Here is a 22,090-nt window from a genome sequence, read left to right on the forward strand (position 1 = left end):
CACCTGAACTCCTAGGCTACACTTCTTACACTCACCAACTAGGAGTCAACACTAGTGTCTTTGCAGTCACTACTTGGTAAATTCCTTCTCCTCCTTGTGACCCTGGCTCAAATGTCTCCTACTCTGTAGCATCTGTCTGGACCCATCACCTGTCCCCCACATGGTCTCTTTTACACAGTTGCTGCCTCTTGTACAAATTGCCATCACAGTCCTCACCATATGGCCTGAGAGTTGTGCCCATGAATATCTCTCCAAGTAGGCTGTAGAATCCTTGAAGGTAATCATGGTATCTTATCCTCTTTTCTGTCTGTTGTACTGAATATATGGTCTAGCACATAGCGGGGGCTAAGTATACATTTACATGATGCAATGAATGAATGAATTACTAAATGAATTAATTAATGAATGAGTAAATGAAAGAGTGAGTTAGAGAACATATGACAAGACATCTGGTGTAAACTCCCATTCGAAACCAGAATTCCTTCAATAAGAGGGATCAACAACAATGAACCTGGCCACCTGCTTGTTTGAATAAAGTTTCATTAGAACACAGATGTCCATTGGTTGACATATTGCTCATGGCAACTTTTGCAGTGCAGCAACAGAATTAGGATTGCATAGTCCTTGTAGCCTATTTTCTATCTGGATTGCTACAGAGAAGTTGGCTTGCAACAGTTCTATAGCATTAGTTCTTAAACTTTTAGGACTAGAGACACCTTGAGAATGTGAGGAAAAGCTTTGAAATTAAATGGATGCATAGGCACAGAACATTTTGCATTCCATTTCATGAGGATCAGTGATCCCTTGGATTCCATCCCTACCAATCCCTGAGGGTTAAAAATTCTGTTGCCCAAACTAGAGAGATTAGAGCAGAGAAAGTGCTGGAGAATGTGGCACAAGGTGGCTAGGGCAAAGTTGTATCTCTTAAAAATTAAAACTTAAAAAAACAAGAGAATGCATCATCCTAAAGCACCTTGGACATGCACTAGACATTGCTGCTGGGTAGTGTGATGGTCCCCTGTGGGCATGGCCTGCGGTCCCGGGAAACTCACTGCTGAACACACATCACATGGTGCTGTTGTTCAAAGCAGAGTTTGCTGGTCCTCACATGCAACTGAGTGTGTAACTGAGTGTATGATGAGGACTGTAACTGGAGCCCAGTGGTCCCTTCAGCTGTTAAGGCACAAGCTTCTTTTCTCAGCTCATGAGGAGGGGCAGAGAAGCCAGAAGCCAGGTGGGAGCTTGCCCCCCTACCCCGATCCTCGAAAGGAGAGGCGTCGTGGGGAGAGGAAGGAATAGGAGGTGGGATCATTATAATTTATCAAATGCAGATTTGCTTTCTTAAAAATAAGAGGCAGGGGAGATTGTGTGTGTCTTGGAGCTAATGAAGTCATGAGCAATAGGTGGTGTCAGGCCTCCAGGAAGCTAAACGAGCTCATTTTTTAGCAGAATTATTAAATTAGGAGCTGAAGGAAACACATTTAACATTATGAATCTCGCTTTTAGCAGAATCCTTGATAGAAGGTTGCTCAGATACGCACTAAATTCATTCCATCCAGGGTTGTGAGGAAGCTGGTGTTACTGGGATCCCCAGCGGGAAAGACAGAGAACAGAGGGTGTATATTAAATGAACATCTGGGCCAGGTACTGCCCTGCAGACTTCAGCGCCCCCCCCCCCATTCAATCCCACTTCCGGGCAAGGAAGGATGGCTGTTCTCATTTCAGGGCCTGGAGGGCCTCAGCTTAGGTTGCAGTCAGAGCCTGAGCTCCAGGCTGAATCTAGGTCTGCCTTAGTCCAAACCCACTGCTCTTGCCTCAGAGATAAGAGACACCTCCTTTCCCAGGACTTTCAGGAGTGACTTTGTGATGGATCAAAAGAGTGTGTGAAATGGATCTGGTGAGAAAGGTGAGGCTAGAGGAGAGGGTAACGCAGGGAGGTGAGGGCCTCAGGTAGGGCTGAGGAGGGGAAGCTGCCCTGGCAGCAGGGCTGATCTATTACATTTAGGAGGGTGTGAATGGACAGGTGTTCAGAGAGGGGCGGGGGCAGGGAACCCAGCTCAGGTGGGGAATGGTGAGTAAACACACAGCGTCATGTCACTTGCTGAAAATATTAAGTGGCCTGTGGGAAGTAGCTGGGGACTTCTCAGAGAATTGAGTTGGGTCTTCAACATGTCAAAAGGAATCGAGGTGAGCTGCCCAATGAGAGAGGCGCCAGGGCTTGTAGGGCGTGATCGCTCTCAATCTTGACTCTTCAGAATCAGGTTTAACGCAGGAGGACAGTCTGACTCTGGGGAAGACAAGAGATTGGCTAAAATCCCTCCCATCATTGCAATTCTCTGTGACGTCAAGCATGAGGAAGAACATCCCAACAGCAGAGCTCTCTGAGATTCCTGTAGACATCTGGCAGTACAGTGGGGGAATATTTGTCTCTGAGATGTGCTGGTGGCCAGCCATGTGCCTGGATGCAGAAGGGTGTGACCCATGGAGATGTCCTTTATTCTGAGGATTGCTGCTGAGTAGTGGGGTGATTGACAGGCCTTCCCAGCTTCTTGCAGGATGGGTCACAGGCCTCTACTGCTGGAGAACCCTGTCTATCAATAAGAGTCAGGTCCATCAAAAACAGAAGAGGGAAGAAGTGACTAAGAAGGGACGATGGTCCAATCCACACACCAGAAAATCTTTCCTGAGGTCCTGGTTTGTGCCAGAATCTAAGACAGGAAGTGAGTTGTGGGAGGCCTTGGTGCTCGCGCCATGAGCAAGGTAAGGCAGGGCCAGGCAAGGAGCTATGTTTGCTCAGACCATAATAAACCCTTCCATCTGGGCATCGCATCTCTGAATGTGTTATGAAGCAGGAAGGAGAAGACACTGGAGGAGACACTGCAGGGATGGTAAGAGGTAAGGAAAGCAGGGTGGTGGCCAGGACGAGAGAAAGAACCCCACTTCTCAGGGGTTTGGATGTGAATCTGTATTTTTTTTAAATTTTATTTAATTTTATATATTTTTACATCACTATTCATTTTTGCACAATGTATGCATTTTCATCTTGGTTATAGTCCCCATACAATTCCCACCCCCTTTGTTTTGATCCTACTCCCTCCCCCCACCCCTGTAGTGTGTCTCTGGTTTATAGTTGCTTGTCGATATTTATTTTTACTTTATTATAATTAATATTTTTCCTGGTCCTTTATTTAGGTTTTCTAAATTCCTGCTATGAGTGAGGGCAGCAAGGTGAAGTTTTCCCTGTCGGAGAAAAGTTTTCCCTGTCGGACTCAAGCTCCGAATCCGGTGACTTCTGGAGTGGGGGAGACAAAGCCAGAATGGGGAGCGTAGCAGAAATCCCAGGGTACTGGCATCCTCAGATTGGTTGCTGGGAAGAGCTGGTAAACACCAAAAGTTTTTCTGCATGTGTGCATATGTGAAAGCTTATTTTCCTGAGTGTACACATTTAAGTGTAAATGTTTGTGTGTCTGTTTGCCAGTACCTCAGGGTGCATGATTTTTGCTGTGGAGGGGTGTGCCTGCCTCCCCTAGGAATCGGAGACTTTGATTTTGCCTGTGTGTGTGTGTGTGCACGCGTGCAGGTACACACATGCTTTCACCAGCCCAGCTCCAGAGGGAGGCAGAACTGACTGATTCTGCTTTTAGGCTGCTGGAGCAAGTCAGGCAGACAAATCACGGGACAGCTCCAACACCCAAGTCCCCATCCACCTTAGTACCCTTTTTGGATCTCCAGCCACGCCCCTAACAATGGCATGATCCCTCCACATAGTATACAGGATGTATGACGGGATGGGATGGGATGTGTCCATCTAGTGAGGACCTCTTCAGCCCTCACAGTGCCAGTATCATTTCTACTCCTGCCCTAATTGCCTGACCTGGAAGCCAAAGCAGTGTCTCCTTTCCCATAACAGAGGGATATGAGGGTATTATGGATAAAGACCCTGTTACTGGTTGCAGGACACAAGAGGATCCCTCTCCACCATGCTGAGGCTTGTCCTTCACCACTTCATCCAGGATCTCCTGGATGCTCTGAGCTAGGTCAAAGTCACATCGATCATGCTGTTTGCTCTGCAGGCAGCCTGGAGAGCAGTGACTGACTTTCATCAGCAGAATGAGGGTCCTGGGCCACAGAGTCCCAATCTCTGCTCAGGACCCACTAGGGGACCTTTTTTTTTTTTTAACCAGCACCACTAGGGGACCTTGGGTCAGATTCTCTCTTAAGCTCCGTTTATTCCTTTGTAGAGCAGGGCCGGTTGTCTTACAGGGAACCCAATCTTGGGGGTGGGATAAAAGTCGTATGAACATTACTCACTGATCTGAAGTGTGTGGAGTCCAGTCTTTATTGGGCAACTCCTTTGTCCGGAGGTGTGCTCGTGGGTGTTTAGCATCTAACACCCTGCAGAAAAAAAGTCCCAATTTGCAGAGTTTACCAATTTCTCCAGTGTAAATACATCTACCATGGAAAATTTCAATCCACTGGCAGGAAGCCCCTGAACACGGAGCAAGAAAGAGAAGCACAGTCTTCACCGTGAGCTAGTAGGCACTGGCTCCAGCACATCACTGAGAGCCCAGCGGAGGGTCAAGGTCACATGGGGAAAAAAAAGCCTCAGCTAAGCAAGCAGCATTGGGTCTGAGCGAGAAGTGAGGCTAGAAAGTGAGAAAAAAGTCAGGTAGTGAGACTCTAGGAGGATGAGAAACAGATTGGGGAGTGTGGTGTGCAAGGAGGGAAAGTGGAAACTTCTGTTTTGTGCAGGTGAGGCACAGACAGCCCAATGCGGCTGGAATACGGCATCACCGCTCCCGGGCCTGGGAGAGGGAGGAGGGTGTATGTGATGACGAGGGAGCAGGTGTTCCCTGAGCACCAGGGATGACGTCTGAGCTGGCTGAGCCAGGAAAGGGCACATCCAATTCTGTCATTGTTGGAGCATCAATTCTGGTGACGGTCCCATGAGGGTGATGCCAAGGGCCTGGGAGGGGGGATGCCCTGGATGACATCATCTGCTATTTATGGGCCAATTCACAGTCTCCTCCAGTGGGGACTTCCTTCAGGGCATAAATCAGCTCCGTCTTCTCATCACTGCCTCACTCTCCAGAGGCAACAGAGGGAATCCACGCATGTGGCATCCATCCCCTGATGAGGGTGCTGGGCTGGAGAGAAGAGTCATGCAGACTTGGGTTCAAATCTCACCTCTGCCCCGATTAGCTGAAGGGCTTTGGGTAAGCCCTTCTAACATTCCATTCCGTCCCCTAAAGAGGTCTCATGATACTTGTGAGGGAATGAGGTGAGGTGGTAAATTTGAAGGGCTGGACACAGGGCCTGCAGGTCAGTACTTGCTAACATCAAATCTCTCATTTCCTTTTTCTTCCCTCTCTTAGAGAATATACTTACAGTGGTCAATCTGTGGAAGCTTCCAGACATAGACTCCCTTTCCAGGCCCTTCCCTGGCTATGTGGTGAGTGGTTCACAGGGTGGGGGTGAGGGGCTGGGTCTGGAAAGGTAGAGAGGGTAGGATGAGGAGGGACTGAAGCTGACCACCTGGATGGGGTATCTGGATTGCTGGCATGTGAGGGAAGCATATTCTCTTCCCACAGTGCTCAGACTTCTCCTAAGGAATTTCTCAGCTGAGCATAGTACAGGGGTGAGGATAGCCACCTGGGACCTCAGCAGCCAAGACCCATTTCCCAAGAAGTATCTGCTCATCTGTTACCCATCACGTGTCTGCTTCATTCCATTCCTGCTTGATACCTGGCTCTCTGTCCTTCTGCCCCAGCTGTCTGTCCATCAGTCCTAGGGCACAGACTGTTAAACTCTGTTACCTGCCTGCTGCAGGCATTTCTGCAGAAGCCTACCTGACTTCCTGTCTGTCTGTCAGTCTGCCCACGATCTGCCTTTCCATTGCCCTGATTGCAGCTGACTCTGCGCACCTGGGCTCCATTTTATGATGTCTGAGTGACAGAGAGGTGAAAAATGAGAGCAAGAGAGAGTGACAGACGGGAGCACTCATGTGGGGGATGGAACACGTGCACATACAGAGGATTGACAACTGGGTTGTCCTGTTCGAGACAGGGTCACTCAAGGTCTCCCAACCCCGGGGGCGTGCCTGGAGCACTATTCATGTCACCTGGAAGCACCATCTGCTGGCCTCCTGACCACAGGCAGAGGTGTGCCCCCCACAGGGCTCTGGGAGGAGGAGGAAGAGGGACAGTACCCATGGCAACAGAAGAAGCAGCACATTTCAGCTCCAGGCGAACCTTTGGAACAATGGAGCTGTCCAAAACCAAAATGGGCTTGTTGGTAAGGTGGTGATCTCCCTGTCATGGATGTTGTTCAATTATGGGCTGGCCGCCCACCTGTCAGGTCTGCTATGGTGGGGATACTTGGGTGAGGAATGGGGTGAATAAGATCAGGCTGGTCTGGATGGGCCAAGGTTTAAGATAACTTCTATCACTAATCCCTATTAAGCACTTTACAGAACTGCCTGGTAGACAGTAGGTGCTTAAAACCAGAATGGTAATTGGGAGGGAGGCTGGACTAAGTGACCTTAAGACCCAATCCCACAGCCTTTGAGCTGGAGAAAGATGAAAGGCCAATGCGTGGCAACAGGTGATGAATAAACAGGAGCTGGGAGCGTGGGATAATAAAGGGCTTCCCAGAATAGGAATGTCTCCCTCTCCCTCACTCTGATTTGCATGGCTCCTGCAGGCCTCCCTCCCCTCTCCTAACTCAATTTCAATTTCAATTTCAATGTCAATAACTTCCCTGGCACGACAAGCAGTTAGGGGTTGCCAAAGTGAATTGGAACATTGAGTTTCAGAGTCTCGGACCAGCTCGTCCAGCCAGTGTGCCTTCTTCCTCCCAGGCCTTCCAGCCCTTCTGATGCACATTTCTCATCCTCTGTGCCTTTTGGGGACACTTAATTTTACCCTCCCCAGCTGTCTGTAAGGTTATTTAAAAAAAGAAACACTCCCTTGTTTGATCAAGATGTCCGAAAAACAGCAGCATATGGAAGCCAGCGTGTGCTCTGTGGCTCTCCAGGCCAGGGGCTGGGGTGTGAGCATGAGGAAGGCTTGGCCCTCTCTCCTGAGACCCCATGAGGCCAAGCAGGGAAGGCAGGTGAGAACCAATAATTCCAATCATGTGGCAAGTGCTTTGATGGAGAGGCGTGAGGGGCTCTTGGAGCACAGAGGGAGCTCTGAGCCAGGGCAGGAGCAGAGGGTAATGATGGCACAAGCTTGGTTTCTGGAGGGCAGGGTCAGAGGGGGGGCTTCTGAAGGCTGCTTGGATGGCAGGTCACTGAGTTCTTGCCCTTGGTGTTCAGTGATGGCTGGAGCGTGACCATTTTAACAGCCCCTTTACTTAAACCTTCACTGTTATTGTGCTCCATGGTGCTGGACATGGTTGCCCCCTCTGGAGAGGGAGGGTCTGGCAGGGAGGGGTGAGATGTAAAAGGGACCTAGGCAGATATTTTTTGGGAAGGTGGGGCCTAAAGTCCTGGAGGGTGGGCCAGGCAGCTCATGGTTGCCTGAAACTGCCGTGTGCTGTCTGTGAGCAGCCACCGTGGTGTGGCCCATCAATGAGCGCTGATTTGAATTTAAGGCCATCATAGAGGGAGAGGCCCTGGAGGCAGTGGAGGGAGGGTTCCAGGAGGCCCATGTGAGGAGGGGTTCCATGTGAAATGTGAAGGCCTAGAGAGGGAAAGAGAGGGGCCTGGGCTGAGGCAGGAGCAGCCCTGGAGACAAACCTCTGATGGGGCAGGCCAATGCCAACCAGGGACAAATGGGGTTTGCCTGTTGATGCCACCAGGGAGACAGGGGCTGGGCCAAGTTTACCAAGAAGCCTCCAAGAATAGAAGTTAAGCCTCCTTTGCCCAATCAGAATGCTGTGACTATTACTGAGGACAGACAACTCCCCTCCATATCACACTAAGAGTGGGGCCCCCTGAGGCAGAATGGCTCTTCATGAGGCAGCAAATGCGGGCACTGACTCTGGCTATCTTGCCATAGTTTCTGGCCAGGCAGAGAAGACTCCCAGGAATAAACAGCCCTGAACAAGTTTGACAGACAGCCCAGACCCATGGGGTCTGCTTGGGAGTCGGATGGGTTTATGGGCTTATTCTGCACCCAGAGAAGAAAACCCAACTCCAGTAGCGCTCCAATCCTCTTGGTTCCAAGAGAACCTTCAGCTATCGGGTGCAGGACATTTGCAGAGTCTTATTGGGCAGGAGCCCCCATCATCCTGCTGGCCTCCCCTGGTTCTCCTCTTTGCACAGTTTGGGGGAGAAGGGCGGCCATGGTGCAGTACAGTTCCTGAAGATTTGGCTCCAGTCCTGCTGCTGGATGCCTTTGGACAAGTGTCTTCCATTTTCAGATCTGTGTGAAACTTCAGTAAGAGGAGAGGTACGGGCTAGTGCAGGGACTTATGAAGAAGGTTCCTTAGAAGATTATCCCTGTGAGATGTCCTGGGGGAAAGAAGTCTGGAAGGACATGAACTACCCCCCCCCGCCCCCGCCACAATCCTCCAGTGTGCATTCTCAGCTCTGAAAAGCTCCCTAGCAAATAAACCTGGTGTGCATGGTGTGTGGGTCAGTATTCCCCAAACTTCTTCACCTGCCCTATTTCTTCCAGTCACCCCTTTTCATCCCAAGGAAGGAATGGCCCATACAACATCACTTGGAAAATATTGGGCTATATGTTCTTCTTGAGCTAAATAGGCACTTCTCCAAAGAAATAGCCAATAAGCTTATGAAAAAATGCTCATCACTTATCATAAGGGGGATGCAAATCAAAACCACAATGAAATTCCACCTCACGTCCATGAAAATGGCCCACATCCAAAAGGCCAGAACAACAGGTATTAGTGGGCACATCCCTGATACACTGTGGGTGGGAATCAGACTGGTCCAGCCCCTATGGAAAGCAGGATGGAGGTTTCTCAAAATATTAAAAATGAATGTACCAGCAATTCTACTAGGTACCTACCCTAAGAATATAAAAACACTAATCCAAAAGAATATATATATATATATATATATATACACTCCTATGTTCACTGTAGCCTTATTTATAATATCTAAGTTATAGAAACAGCCTAAGGATCCAAAGACAAAGTGAATCAGAAAAATGTAGCATATATGTATACTATAAAAAAGGATGAACTTCTGCGACTTGCAACAACGTGGAGAAAGTTGTGCTAAGTGAAGTAAGTCAGAAGAAAGATAAACACTAAATGGTCTCACTAAATGTGGAAGGTAGGGAAACATAACAAGGGTCAGTCAAAACCAAACCAATAATAAACATTTAACATCTAACTGTAGCACTGAGGCAACCAGGAGTGGGTGTCCAGGAGGGAGTCGGGGAGGGAAGGCGCCTAATGGAACATGGTGGAGGATTGTTGGGGTCTTGGTGGTGGGCAGGGTATGAAAGCCCAGATTTGTGGAGATTTGAACCTAAAGCCCTGTAATAAATATAATTTGGAGAAAAAAAATAAACTCTTCTCCCAAGATTCCTTCTGCAGTTCTGAAAGTCTAGGTGTCTGTTCTCTAAAGAAAGTGGGGAAGGGGGAAAGGAAATGATATTTTAAAGCACTTCGCTCCTGTGGGCCCAGCTCTGTGCCATCTCATTTAACCCCACCCCTGCAGCTACATTTTGGGGTGGGTATTAACTCCCCCATTGGCAGAGGAGACAGCAAGGCCCAGACTGGCTTTGTGCAGGAAGGTGGAAAAGTCCACTCTAGGCTGGTAAGAAGTCGGAGCGCCCTGGCCAGCACTCTCAGACTCCCACCTCCACCAGCCCCGCACAGGGTCATCCCCTGCCCCTGCCCCTTTCTGGGAGGAGAGGTCATAGGGGAGCGCCATGGGCAGAAGACACGGGAAGCCAGGAGCTGGAAAAAACTTCTGACATGTAACTGAGCAAGCTCAGATCCACACAGGGCTGGTATAAAGCAGGCAGTGTGGGTCTACGTGAATTTGAGAGTTAGACCAGACCAGGTTTGGAATCCTGCCCACAGGACTCCGAACTCACTAGCCCTACTGCACTGACATTTGGATGAACTTACCCTTCTCTCCCCTTTGTCACACCTGCCAGCGCCACCAGGGCTCTTGGAAAGCCCAGTTACAGACAACTCCTCCTTTGCCCGTGTTACGTGTGTTCCCAAACCTGTTTATGTCCATTGTGCTTGTCACTGTAAACGGATAATTTAATCAAGTGTAACATAAGCCAATTAAATGAGTGCAGAAAAGAATTGTTTCTATGGTAATTAATTTAATGCTTTGGGAAGGCTGCTAAAAAAAATTGCTGTTGAATTTGGTATGGGCAGGACTATAAAAGAGCTGAAGAAAATAAACTCCATGCAAGGAGGTTTGTGTCCATTGTCTTGCAAGGAATCTAAACCAGAAATCTTATGTGACATTCAAGTATTCTCCATTAAGTGTGATCTAGGGAAGCCAAGTTACCTTTCTGAACTTCATTTGTCTTGGTTTTAAAATAAGTAAAAATAACTCCCACCTCTAAGAATTGCTACGAGGAACAAACGAAGCCACGTGTAGCCCCGTCGCTGCCTTTTGTTGGCTTTTGGATGATTCCACCCCCCTTCTCCTGCTCTGCCTGCCTCCCCCACCTAGTGTTTCTGGGGCCTCATCGCAAGTTTGTAGTTCAGCTAATCTGACTGTGATGAGGGCTTACGGGATGTGCCTCCTAAGAGTGATGTTGTCAATGGGGAAAAGCCTTTTCGAGGGCTGCATGGACTATGGTGTGATTTCGAGTGTGACAACATGGAGGGTGGCAGTCTGAGCTGGAGAATCTCCTCAGCAATCCTCAGATCACAGTTTCTGTGGTCCAGGTGAGGGTACGTTTGCTTTTGCTAATATGCGACCTGGCCAATTTCGTACTAAATTGGGGTTTTGGGAAGCAGGCTGGGAGTCTGAGGACTCTAGCCTGGCTTTTCCTCGGTTCTTGTCTTCAGTGAGGAAGGAATTCAATGTCGAGACCAAAGTTACAGAAAAGCAAGAGATTTATTGACAGGTAGGAATAAAGACGAGAGTTCTCTGAGCAGAGGGCTCTGGAATGGGCAGCTGATGGAGGTGACAAGAAGCAGGGGCTTACATAGTTACAGTGAGCGAGGAGTGGGGTGACTGTGGAGTGTCTCCTCATTGTGTCTCTTGCTGCTTGCCTGGACCCACGGAGTCTCTCCCCTAGGCGAGAGGCCCACTGAGTTTTCCCATGTTACCCAGCCTACTTTTCCAAAAACCACTTTGGTCTGTAATTTTGCTATTATGTTGGAGTTCTGAATATTACAGTTTTTCATTAAATTGGAGGTATGGGAGCTTCCTGGTCTGTGATTGTTTCTCAATCAGGCTGATAAATGGGCTTGGGGCACCCTGTTCCCAGCTGACTGCCTATACCTATTTCCTAACTTCCTCCTTCAGTGCCCTCACCAGGCCACGCCCTGCTTCTCTAATCCCTTTACCTGGAGTTAACTTGGCTTCAGACTCCTGTGCAATCTTGTCCTAGGTCAGGGACACCCCTAAGGAAATTGAGACAGGCTAGGGGAATTCTAGCACAACTCAACTTGGACATCTTGTCCTGCCTATTGCCCAGTGCCCAAGAATTATCACGAGGTGTGGCCCCACACCGTCCCCTGCCCATGGATGGATTGCCAGGGAAATTCTGCCCATGACATGCTCCAGTTGCTTGCTGCCTCTCAGCTCTCCCAGAACCTGTCACTCAACACCAGGAGCCCCCAAATCCCAGCCCACAGCACCTAAGAGAGCCCACTAAAGGGGTCAGCCTATGTGTTCACTCCTGTTCTGAGAATTAACCCTACCTCTGCGGCTGCCACTGCTGGTTTCCTAGAGCTTGGGACACTGGCCTCAATGCTCCCCTACTTGGTTCATCCCCCAATTCAGCCTGAATGGCCCATTAGAACCCTAAACCAAGACGCCTGCTTCAGTGTCACTTCTGCTGCCAGGAAGCCAATATCACGTGTTCCCCTGCATGCTCGAAGGACTCCAGGAAGCTCTGAGTGTGGATAAGGGGCCAAGGGCAGGGCCAGGATGCAGAGGAGGGTAATGAGGATGGTCTGCAAACTTTCTTCTCTTTGTGGTCGATGACTGCATTGTGGATGGGGTTGGGGAGACTTGGAGTCATCACCGTGAAGTGTGTAGTCTTGAAGACCCTCTTAGCCTTCATGAATCTTTATTCTCTTTCTGTAAAGTGGGGTGCTGGTGGTTGCCTCATCTGTTGAGAAGGTCTATAAGATAACTCCTCTTAAAACATTTCTATTTCCCACGGTGACCTGTTCTCAACAAAAAGGCAAAAGAAACCCTGGGAGAAGACGCTCTTCTGGAGCTGATGGTCTAAAGATAGGGGGCAGCTGGACTACAGGGTAGACACAGATTGTCCTCCTGGAAGGGCAGTGAGCTCCCTGCCTGGCCTGTGCAAACCAGTGCAAGTTCAGCTTCTTTGGCTTCTGGCTTGTTGGTCTTGACATTGTTCAGTGTTGGAGCAGAGAACCTATTTTCTGTTTGGCCAAACTGATACGTAAAGAGCAAACTTGTTTAAGGCCTCATAGCTGGTCAGGGTTGGGTGGGACATGCTCCCAGAGGCATGGCTCCTACTTAGAGAACAGGCCTGTCTTGTGCCAGCGGCTGCCGCCCACAGCCTCTGCGTCCTGAGGTGGAGTGCGTGACATGCGGTGGTGAGGCCCCCTGGGCTCTGGGGGACAGCCTGGCGGTGGCACTGAGGGACGGGACTGCCTGTTCTTCTGGCCTGCACTGCAGGAGTCCAGTAGGCTGCCTGAGTCCTGGGGGTTGCAGACATGGGCAGGACTACCCTCTCCCTGCTGACTCCAGTCAGGGCAACCTGGGAAGTTTCTCAGGAAATAACCCTCTCAAGCCCATTACACAAGGGGAGACTCACAGGATGGGGAGAAGCAGTAGGGAGGGTGGGGAGGGAAGAACATGGCCCAGTGACCTAGAGCAGAGTGATTCATTCATTCATCCATCCAGGATGCACCTTTACTTTGTAAAATGCTGATATTCTCCCCCCTCAGCTGCTAAATCATTTCTTCCCAGATCTCTGTGAACATTACCTGCTGCCAAAGACGTTCCTCTTTGATCTCCCTACCACCCACCCCACCCCATCATTCAGAAAAGAAAATCTTTGTGCCTGGACTAGCATGAGGAAACTCAGGGCCACTGCTCATGTGTGGACCATGAAATATGTCGACTGTCACCCTGGTCACAGATGCTGGAAAACCCTTTGATTGAAGCTGTGGAGTGAAATGGAGAAGTTATTCTTCTGTGAAATGCCATTCATTTGTTCATTCACCCCGCAGGTGTTTACTGAGCACCTGTGTCTGCCAGGGAAGGGCTGGCACACCGAGCTGTATGACACAGTTCCTGCTCATAGCCTTGCTGTGGAGTGGGAGGGGGTGGGGCAGAGGCACCTGTAAACAGTGATTGGGACAAGGAGGCAGTATGGCAGGAGGACATGACCTGAGCTGACATCTGGACTTGGAGCCACAGAGAAGGAGGCTTTGAAGCCCATGGGAAGGGGCCTTGAGTCCAGCTCGGAACTGTCATGGCTCTTCAGCACTGTCCAATTACACACTAATGACTCACAATGAATAGATTAGGAAGGGGACTGAGGATAAGGATGCTTAATTATCAAGCCCAAGAGTAAGAGTACAGGAACACTGAGCTTCCCTGTGACAGGTCTCAGGGAAGGCAGGCAAGGGGAGGAGGATGGGGCCACAGCCCCCCTTTAGGCCTGGCAGCCCCAGGACCACTGCTGGGGCTCTGAGAACTGGACCAGACCCCCAGCCTGGGGCTTCAGGGAAAAGTGGAGCTTAGTGTCTGCAGATGGGAGAAAGGTTCAGGGGAGGCTTTTGGGGGGTGGAAGATGGTCGCTTCACCCCAAGTCTCTGAAAGATTTCCTCCCACCATGTCAGGGCAGTGGGCTGACGGGATCTGTGGAATTTCTCTGCTGGAAACCTGACTTTACTCTGACTTGAGGTTGCCTGTTTTCCAACTGGAAAGGACCCTGGGCTCTGATGCTCCCTATACCTCCACCTGCTCCTTGACACCTGGGTCCCCACATTTCCCTGGTCTCCCATGGCCGGGGGTACTACCTGGGAAACTTTTAATAACCACAAAGGGCAGCTCCACTGCAGACAAAGGTCTCATCAATATAGTGAGTTCCCAGCATTCTCTACCTAATACTCTGGTTGTCCTGGGGTGAAGACAAGGCATTCCCTTTCTGTAAGTCTCAGGAGGAATACAGGTTTCAGACAAGGGAGTGGATCTGCCCAGAGCCCAAGAGGTGATGTGCCAAAAGTTGGGCTTGAACCCAGAACTGTCTGCTTCCCCCCAGACTTCTTCTATAGCTGATCTGCCCTTCAGATCTCCAGTCTCATACTCAACCAATAAAGAAATTTCTAGCCCCAGGCTGATGTTCTGAGGAGCCCACATGCACACAGGTGAGGTTCTCCAGCCTCCTCTGAGAGCAGAGCCCTCCCTGACTCTGCCACAAACTTGGCCCCTTATGGAGGTGCAGGAATCTGAGTCTCTTACTTCATCATTTTAGCTCCATGAGCTGAGTCATGTCACATAGGCGTCCAGTCCTTGAATACACAGCTACCCCACATGCCCACCTGCCTCAGCCCCTGGGGGTCTCACTGAATGACCATTTAACCAGATGACAAGGGCAAACATGAAGTAGAAGTTCTGTTAGCAAGTGGTAGGTGTGGGAGTGAGATCGTCACATTCTGGGTTGCGTTTGATTGCTGCCAAGGCTGTGTGTTCTGAGAGATGAGACTTTATGTACTTTTAACTTTTGTCCAGGGGAAAGAATGATTGGTGTACCATGTGCCAGGGGCTCTGTAGACATCATCTCATTCGCTGTCACAACCATCCCACAAGTGGCTATTTCAAGTTTGCAAATGAAAAAGTCAAGTTTCTCTAAGGTCACCTAATTATTATGAGAGCTGGGTTATGAACAGAGGAATCTAGGTCTCCAAAGTCACTTAATAGGACACATGGGAAACAAACTGGAAATTTCCTGGTTGGGGTAAGGCTGCCTTGAGTCAAATGCACCATAGGCTACCATAGGCTTACCAGGGAGTGGCCAGGAGCTCCCAGACCAAATTTCCTCAAAAATGATGTAGTTGTTGTGGAGACCTGTCTGAAGTTTCACCTGTTCAATGAACACTGCCCCTGAAGTCTGAGCTCCATTTCACAGATGTGGAAACTGAAGTTCAGACCATCTGAGAACTTAATCAACATGGTAAGACTAGGAAATGGCAGAACCAGCAATCAGTAGTCACCTGAATTCATTCCCAAGATTCTTGCCACCCCACCCACTGCAGGGCCAGCCTCTTATGACAAGCGACAGACCAGAGACCCAAAGGTGGGGCTTGAAACTTACAGACCCGGCCTGAAGTTAACACCAAGTAGTTACTGAAGGATAAGAGGCTTTTCTACCATGGACGAGGCACACCAGTCTAAGAAGCCAAGAGAGTGGCCAGTACAGTAGCTTAGGCCTTCCAACGGATCTTGGGTCTGCCTTCATCGTCCATGTTCTGGATGTCTTGCCTCCTTGCCCTCAGTTCTGCTCTTCTTCCACTCCAGCAGCAAATCAGAACTGCCTTCCCCAGTGGACAGCAGGCCCTTTGACCCTGGGACTCTGGGTAAGGGTCTTTTTATTTCTTGTGCTTCCCTGAGCTTGGGATGCCCAGGACAGAAGCTACTTCTACTGCCTTTCCTGTCTAAGACCTTGGCTGGGATTCTGATGCCCTGAGTGCTTTGTTGGGGGGTGGGGGGTGGCATGTGAGGCCCTTCTGTTGGTTGCCTGCTTAAAATCCTGGGCTGGTGTGAGTATTATGGGCTGGTGATTACAGTGGTCGTTTGGGTAGGTGGTGGAGGGGAGGAGGGGCATATGTAATGCCTTTAAAAGTAGGATGTTTCTGTCTCAGCCTGGGGCGTGCCTGAGGGCCATCTTTTCACAGGAACCATAGGGAGCTTTCTAAACCCTTAATCTGACCATGTCACTTCTTTGCACCAAATCCTTCAAAGGGATCCTAGTCTCCCATTGAATGGAGCACAGGTGTATGACTTCAAGCTTTCAGAATGGGGCCGGCCCTGCCTCCTCTCTCATGGCTCTGCATGTAGCTTTTCAGTCTAGAGTGATGAATTCTTTCAGCCCATCCAGCACTGGCCCGAGGGCCTGCCCATAGGCTCCCCTCTCTGCAGTGACTCTTCCCTCCCAGCTACTCCCTTCTTTTCTTCACTTAACAACTGAATGATCTTTCAGGACTCCACGACAGACATTTTGGGAAGTCCTCCAAGACTTCAAGGTCAGGTAGAGGGATCTCTCCTCTTGCTCCTTCAGCACCCTGTGCTTTTCCCCTACCATGGTTGGGAGACTCACCCACTGAGTGTCTGTTGTCTTATCTCCCACAAGATGCGGAGCTCTAAGAGGGCAGGGGTGAGCCTTGCTCAAAGTAGCAGCTAGCTCCTAGCCTCTTGCTACTCAAAGTGTGGTCCATACCCCAGAACTACTGAGTCTATGTCTGCATTTAAATAAGATCCAGGTAATTTGTGTGCAGAGCTCTGATCTAGCCAGAGTTTTTCAGAGAAGCTGGCCATCTACTATTCTTGTTGAGTAAGTGAAGGAATGTACATGCCATAGGTGACATGGCAGTCTCAGACTTCTCTCTAACTACTTCTCTCTAACTAACCCTGCAGTGGCTGGGGGTCAGGAGGGGCAGGGATGGGGTCAGCATCAGGATACTTACACTCTATGTCCCACTCATTATGCCTCCTCCTGAGTGTGGAAACTGAGGTTTAGACTGACTTGTTAGAGATCAAGGGTTTCTGTCCTCCCCAAATTTATATGGTGAAACCCAAGCCCCCCCATGTAATGGTGTCAGGAGGTGGGGCATTTAGGAGGTAGTTAGTTCATGATGGTGGAGGCTTCATGAACGGGGTTAATGCTCTTACAAGGAGAGACACAGGAGGGAGCTGCCTGCTCTCTGGTTTCCCCGATGTGAGGATATAAAGAAATGACAAGTGTCCACAAACCTGCAAGCAGGCCCTGACCAGCTCCTAGATCTGCTGTCACCTTGACCTTGGACTTCCAGCCTCCAGAACTAGAAAAATAAATGTCCATTGTCAGTGTTCCCTGTCTATTTTGATTTGTTACAGCAGCCCAGGCTGACTAGGGCACTTGTCCAAGGTCGCAGAGCAGTGAGTGGCAAGGCTAGGCTTTGAACTTCAGTCTGACTACTTCTAGCTGGAGGAGTGTGGGGTGGGGGGATGGGGAAGGGATGTGCTAAGCAAGGTTTTGCTGGGCCAGGCCCAGGAATTATCTCACTTCAGGATGCAATTGAAACCTGTCCCTATCAGAAGAGGAGCCAGGGAGGGACTCTGGGTGGAGGCCTAAGCAAGTTTGATTTGTGGCTGAAATCCCAGCTTCCACTCTGGGGACCTCTGGTTCCCTCAGCCTGGCTGGGGTTTGCTCTGTGTTTTTTTTTTTGGTAGTGCCCTCTCCCCTTCCATGTGGGAAATCTATCTGTCCCGGGGGCTCTCCTGCAGCCTGTACCACCAGTGCCACATTTCTCAGGCTCAGCACAGTCTGGACGCCTTCCAGTCCCTGCAGACATCAGAAGGGAATGGGGAGATCTTAGGGAGGGGGGTGCAGGGAAGGACAACTTCACTAATACTTCAGTCTTCCCTGTATCTCTTGCCTTGCCGGAGAGGGCCTAGAATCCGTTCAGCAACAGAATATGGAACATGGAGGGCAGGACCTAGTCTACCCCCTCATGTTTCAAACAAGGAACTGAGATCCAGAGACCAGAGCGAGTTTCCCCAAGTCACTCACAGCGGTCCAGGACAACACCTGGTACAGGAGTCCCAGGCTGCTACTTCTGTAATCCATTGTGCGGGGCAGCCTGCTCGGTCTCTGCCAGGAAATGCACCTAGGTAACATTTGCCATTTTTATTATTGGCTAGTATTTATTGAATACTTGCCACCTGCCTGACACCATGCAAAGCACTTAACATACATAATCACATTTAATCCTCATAATAACCTTATGATTTATTTATTCTTCCTACTATTGTCATTATTATTTTCATTTTCCAGATAAGGAAACTGAGCTTCCAAGAAGTGAAGTAAGTGAAATGAAGGTGCACAGGTAGGAAGTTGGGCAGCAAGGATGTAAACCTGGTATCTTACAACTCCAAGTTCTGCTCATCTTCCTTAGACACTTGGACCCATGTGGCATGTGACAGTGCGGGAGGCATCCCAGGTCTCTCTGAGTCCTGGGGACTTAAAGACTCTGGCAACCCTGCCCTGCAGGGTTTGGTTTGCAAAGTGCTCTGTGTGTGCAAACCTTGCACACACCATTTGGTTCACAAAGTATTCTGATATCCTTCACATTATTTATGTACCCTCAACAAATCCTTAAGACCAGTAAGGTAGATGTTTTCCCCATTTATAAATGCTGATGAGGAAACTGGGTTTAGTACCTTGAGGCATGCAATTTGTTGGCACAGGGCCAAGGGTGCCAATGGCAGGGCGACCATGACACACCGCTCCCTGCTTGGACTCACAATAAATGCAGGGCTCCCCAGAGCATAAACTCACCAGGGTGTTCAGACCCATCGGTACTTGACCCCTACACTGCTGGACTTTCATGTCTGGAGTGAGGCTGAGCCTCAGGACTCCTTTGTAGAAAAAGAAATGAGGGGTGTGGAGTGAAGCCCTCCCCCACCCCATCTGGGTTTGCTCATGCACGCTTTTTCTCATGGCCTGCAGATGTTGGTGGAGGGAGACATCAGCAAACATGGGGACAGGCTAGCTTTTCCACTGATTTCACTACATGGTTTTGGTCCGTTCCCCCTAGTTCTTTTGAACCTTAGTTTCCTTGATTATAAAGAGGGGAAATAATGGCTCTTCTGAAGGTCTCTTAGGAATTTTGTAAAGATAGAAACATAATAGAGATGAAAAGCTCTGAAGAAGTACAAACATATTTATAGAATGATGATTTCAGGCATAAAAACTGAGGTTGGGGAATTGCAGTGGAGAGGTAACATTTATTGAGCATCTAGTATGAGCACTTTATAGACACAATCTTCAAGATAGGTCTTCAGAGAGGTATTATAGAATTTTCTGTTTCTGATTCTGGCCGAGAAGCTCTTCACCATATCACTGATGGCAACTATAAATTCTGAGAAAAATATTTAAAAAGTTATCAGAAGGAGAGCAATCTAAAGCAGACTGATTCGAGTTGAGAGGTAGGGAGTATTATTGGAAGGAGAGAAGGGCACTAGGTTAATGTCTCAGTTTTTGCAAGTTTAACCTGAGGGAAAAACCCAGTGCTCCCATGCTGGGTCACTAAAACTTGGGTAGAAACCTGAGGTCATATTGGTTTGAAATAGATTTCAAGGTAATTATGGAAGCTGGAAAATGAAGGAGGAAATTCAAGAAAAAGGGCCCCAGGTCCTGTGTATAAACTCTGCCCAAATGTCTGGTCAATTTCTGAGCCAATGTTTTTGTAGGATTGATGCCAAGTTGCCCAGCTAACCCTAAAGGAACTAAGTGGAAACCGTAGCCTCAATCTGCTGTTGAAGTGACAGCTTTGCAGTTAGAGTACTTCAATCAAGACACCAACTGAGGCACGACAGACCTCTCCTGCTACGCCCACTGCTCCCTTCAGCAGTGTATTTCATCACTCTGCCTGTTCTGTTCCCCACTCTGGCTCTGGTGAGTTCTCTCACCCTCCTGCTTCTGACTGTACCCAGTGCTTGTGTGAATAAATAAATAAATCTTAAAAAAAGACACCAACTGAATTAAATAAACAACAAAAAAAGAATCCCAATACTCTTTATGGTAATATAGAGAATCCAAAGTCTCTACAGTTTTATCATGCACAATATCCAGAATACAATGCAAAATTACTTGACATAGGAAGAAACAGCAAAATGTGACCCATAGGAGACAATCAATGGAGACTGGCTCCAAAAGAACCCAGTTTGCATTTAGCAGGCAAATAGTTTAAAGAAGCTATTATAACTGCTGAAAGATGTAAAGAAAGTGTGTTTAGAATAAATGTAAAGATAGAACTAATCTCAGCAAAAAATAGAAACTACAAAAGAACCAAATACAGTGATGTGTCACTTCATGATGCGGGTGTACATTCTAGGAAAGAGTCATTAAATGATTTCATCACTGTGCAAACATCCTAAGAGTGTACCTGCACCAACTCAGCTGGTCCAGCCTACTACACACTGAGGCTATATATAGGGACCACCCTTGCATATGAGGTCATTGAAATGTCATTTTGCAGTTCACAACTATGCAAAATTTAAAACTGAATATATTGAAACTGAAAAAGTATTATAAACACCATTTATAAGTAAAAGAAATTCAGGTTCAGAGATTAAATAATTTCCCCAGAGTTAAACTAACGATAGAGCTAGAATTTGAATCCCAAGACTGTCTGGTTTTAAATAATTTATTTTTTTCCACCTCAAGTGGAATACAGAGATTAGTGGGAGTCTGTGGGAAAATGAAAGTAGAATGTGAACCTTCCTGAAACTCCAGTGAGACTAGCGAAGCTTGTAAATCTTTACTGCAAGTTCCTGAGAGGAAAGAGTAGGGATTGATTACCAATCCATGGTGCTGAAATTTCCCCACTATCCAAAAGTTCCCTGTCTGCCAAACCATCACTGACTTTCTGCATCACGAGTAGAGAGAGATAAGCAAGGGTAAACCAGAGCTACTCAAGCTCTAGAATGTACTCACTTGGCTTCAAGTGTAATATGATGCCTCTCCCCACCGATTGCTCTCCATGGGCTTTGCCCAGGTTCTGTAGGCTTTTCCCCATGTTTTGTGTAAGTCGTCCTTGGGGGTGTGGCTGCAGAATGAGGGTTTTCATGTATTAAAACACATTTCTATAGCTGAGTTCTAGTTACATACAGTGTCTATTTGGCAAGTTATGTAAAGGGCCCAATGCAGTGCATGGTGCTGGGGAGAGAGAGAATATGAATGCCAGCACCCACTCTTCAGGAGTGCCCACCTGCAAATGAGCACAGGGAAGGGGCAAGGCCAGCCATCTGGGCTCCTGTCCACTGTGCATCCTTGGAGTTTTGGGGGATGGGGGTGTCACAGTGAGATGGGAGCAATCAAAAGACTTTCTATGTGAGGTGGAAGGCCATCTGGTTTGTAAAGCTAAGCTCGAGAGGGAGGGAAAAGACCTTTCTAGGACACAGTAGGTGCTTAATAGATCTTTATTAAATGAGGGAATGAGGGCACAATTATTTTCTTCCCGGCTATTTTTAAGCATCTGTCTTCTAAAATGATCGTTTAGAAATATGAAAAACAGGCTATTTTAACACTCTCTGTAATAGCTCCAAATTGGAAACTAACCAAATGCCTATCAACAGTAGAACAGATAAATAAAATTTGGTATGTTCACACAATGAAACGACATAACAATGAGAAAGGGCAGCTGAGAAGCACAATGTGGCACAATAGAAGGCATATGCCAAAGAGGACCTATTATAGGGTTCCACTGACTTCCAGGGCAGAAAGAGACAAAGCTAGTCTGGTGTGTTCGAAGTCAGAGTGGTGGACTTGGGGGTAAGGAGTGGAAGGAACACAAGGGGAGATTCTGGAGACTATGAAGTTTGTTTCTTGATTTGGATACTTGGTTACATAGATGCTTTTAGTTCTAAAAATTTTACCAGTCTCTGTACATATGAAAAATGCTTTTCTCCTTAAATATGTTGTTTCAACAAAGAGGAACAAACAGCCATGTTTCCCCACTTGACATCCTATACCCCTTGTTCATTCCCATTTCCTTTCTCTATGCTTATCAGATGGCATGATCTTCTGAAGATGGTTTTCAAAGTATTGTGGGTTTTTCTCTAGGTGTCTCCTCTCCTAAGACCAGGAGAGATGGTGCAGAGAATCTCCCCTTACCCCATTTTATAATTGGAGGCTTATAAATAAGCAATTTGTCCTTCTGTGACATAATTAGTCAAGGCCTTCTATAAACCTCCTTCCTGTGGCCCAGATTATAGATACCT

The sequence above is a fragment of the Talpa europaea genome (genome assembly GCF_964194135.1).
Source record: "Talpa europaea genome assembly, chromosome: 7".
Taxonomy (NCBI): domain Eukaryota; kingdom Metazoa; phylum Chordata; class Mammalia; order Eulipotyphla; family Talpidae; genus Talpa; species Talpa europaea.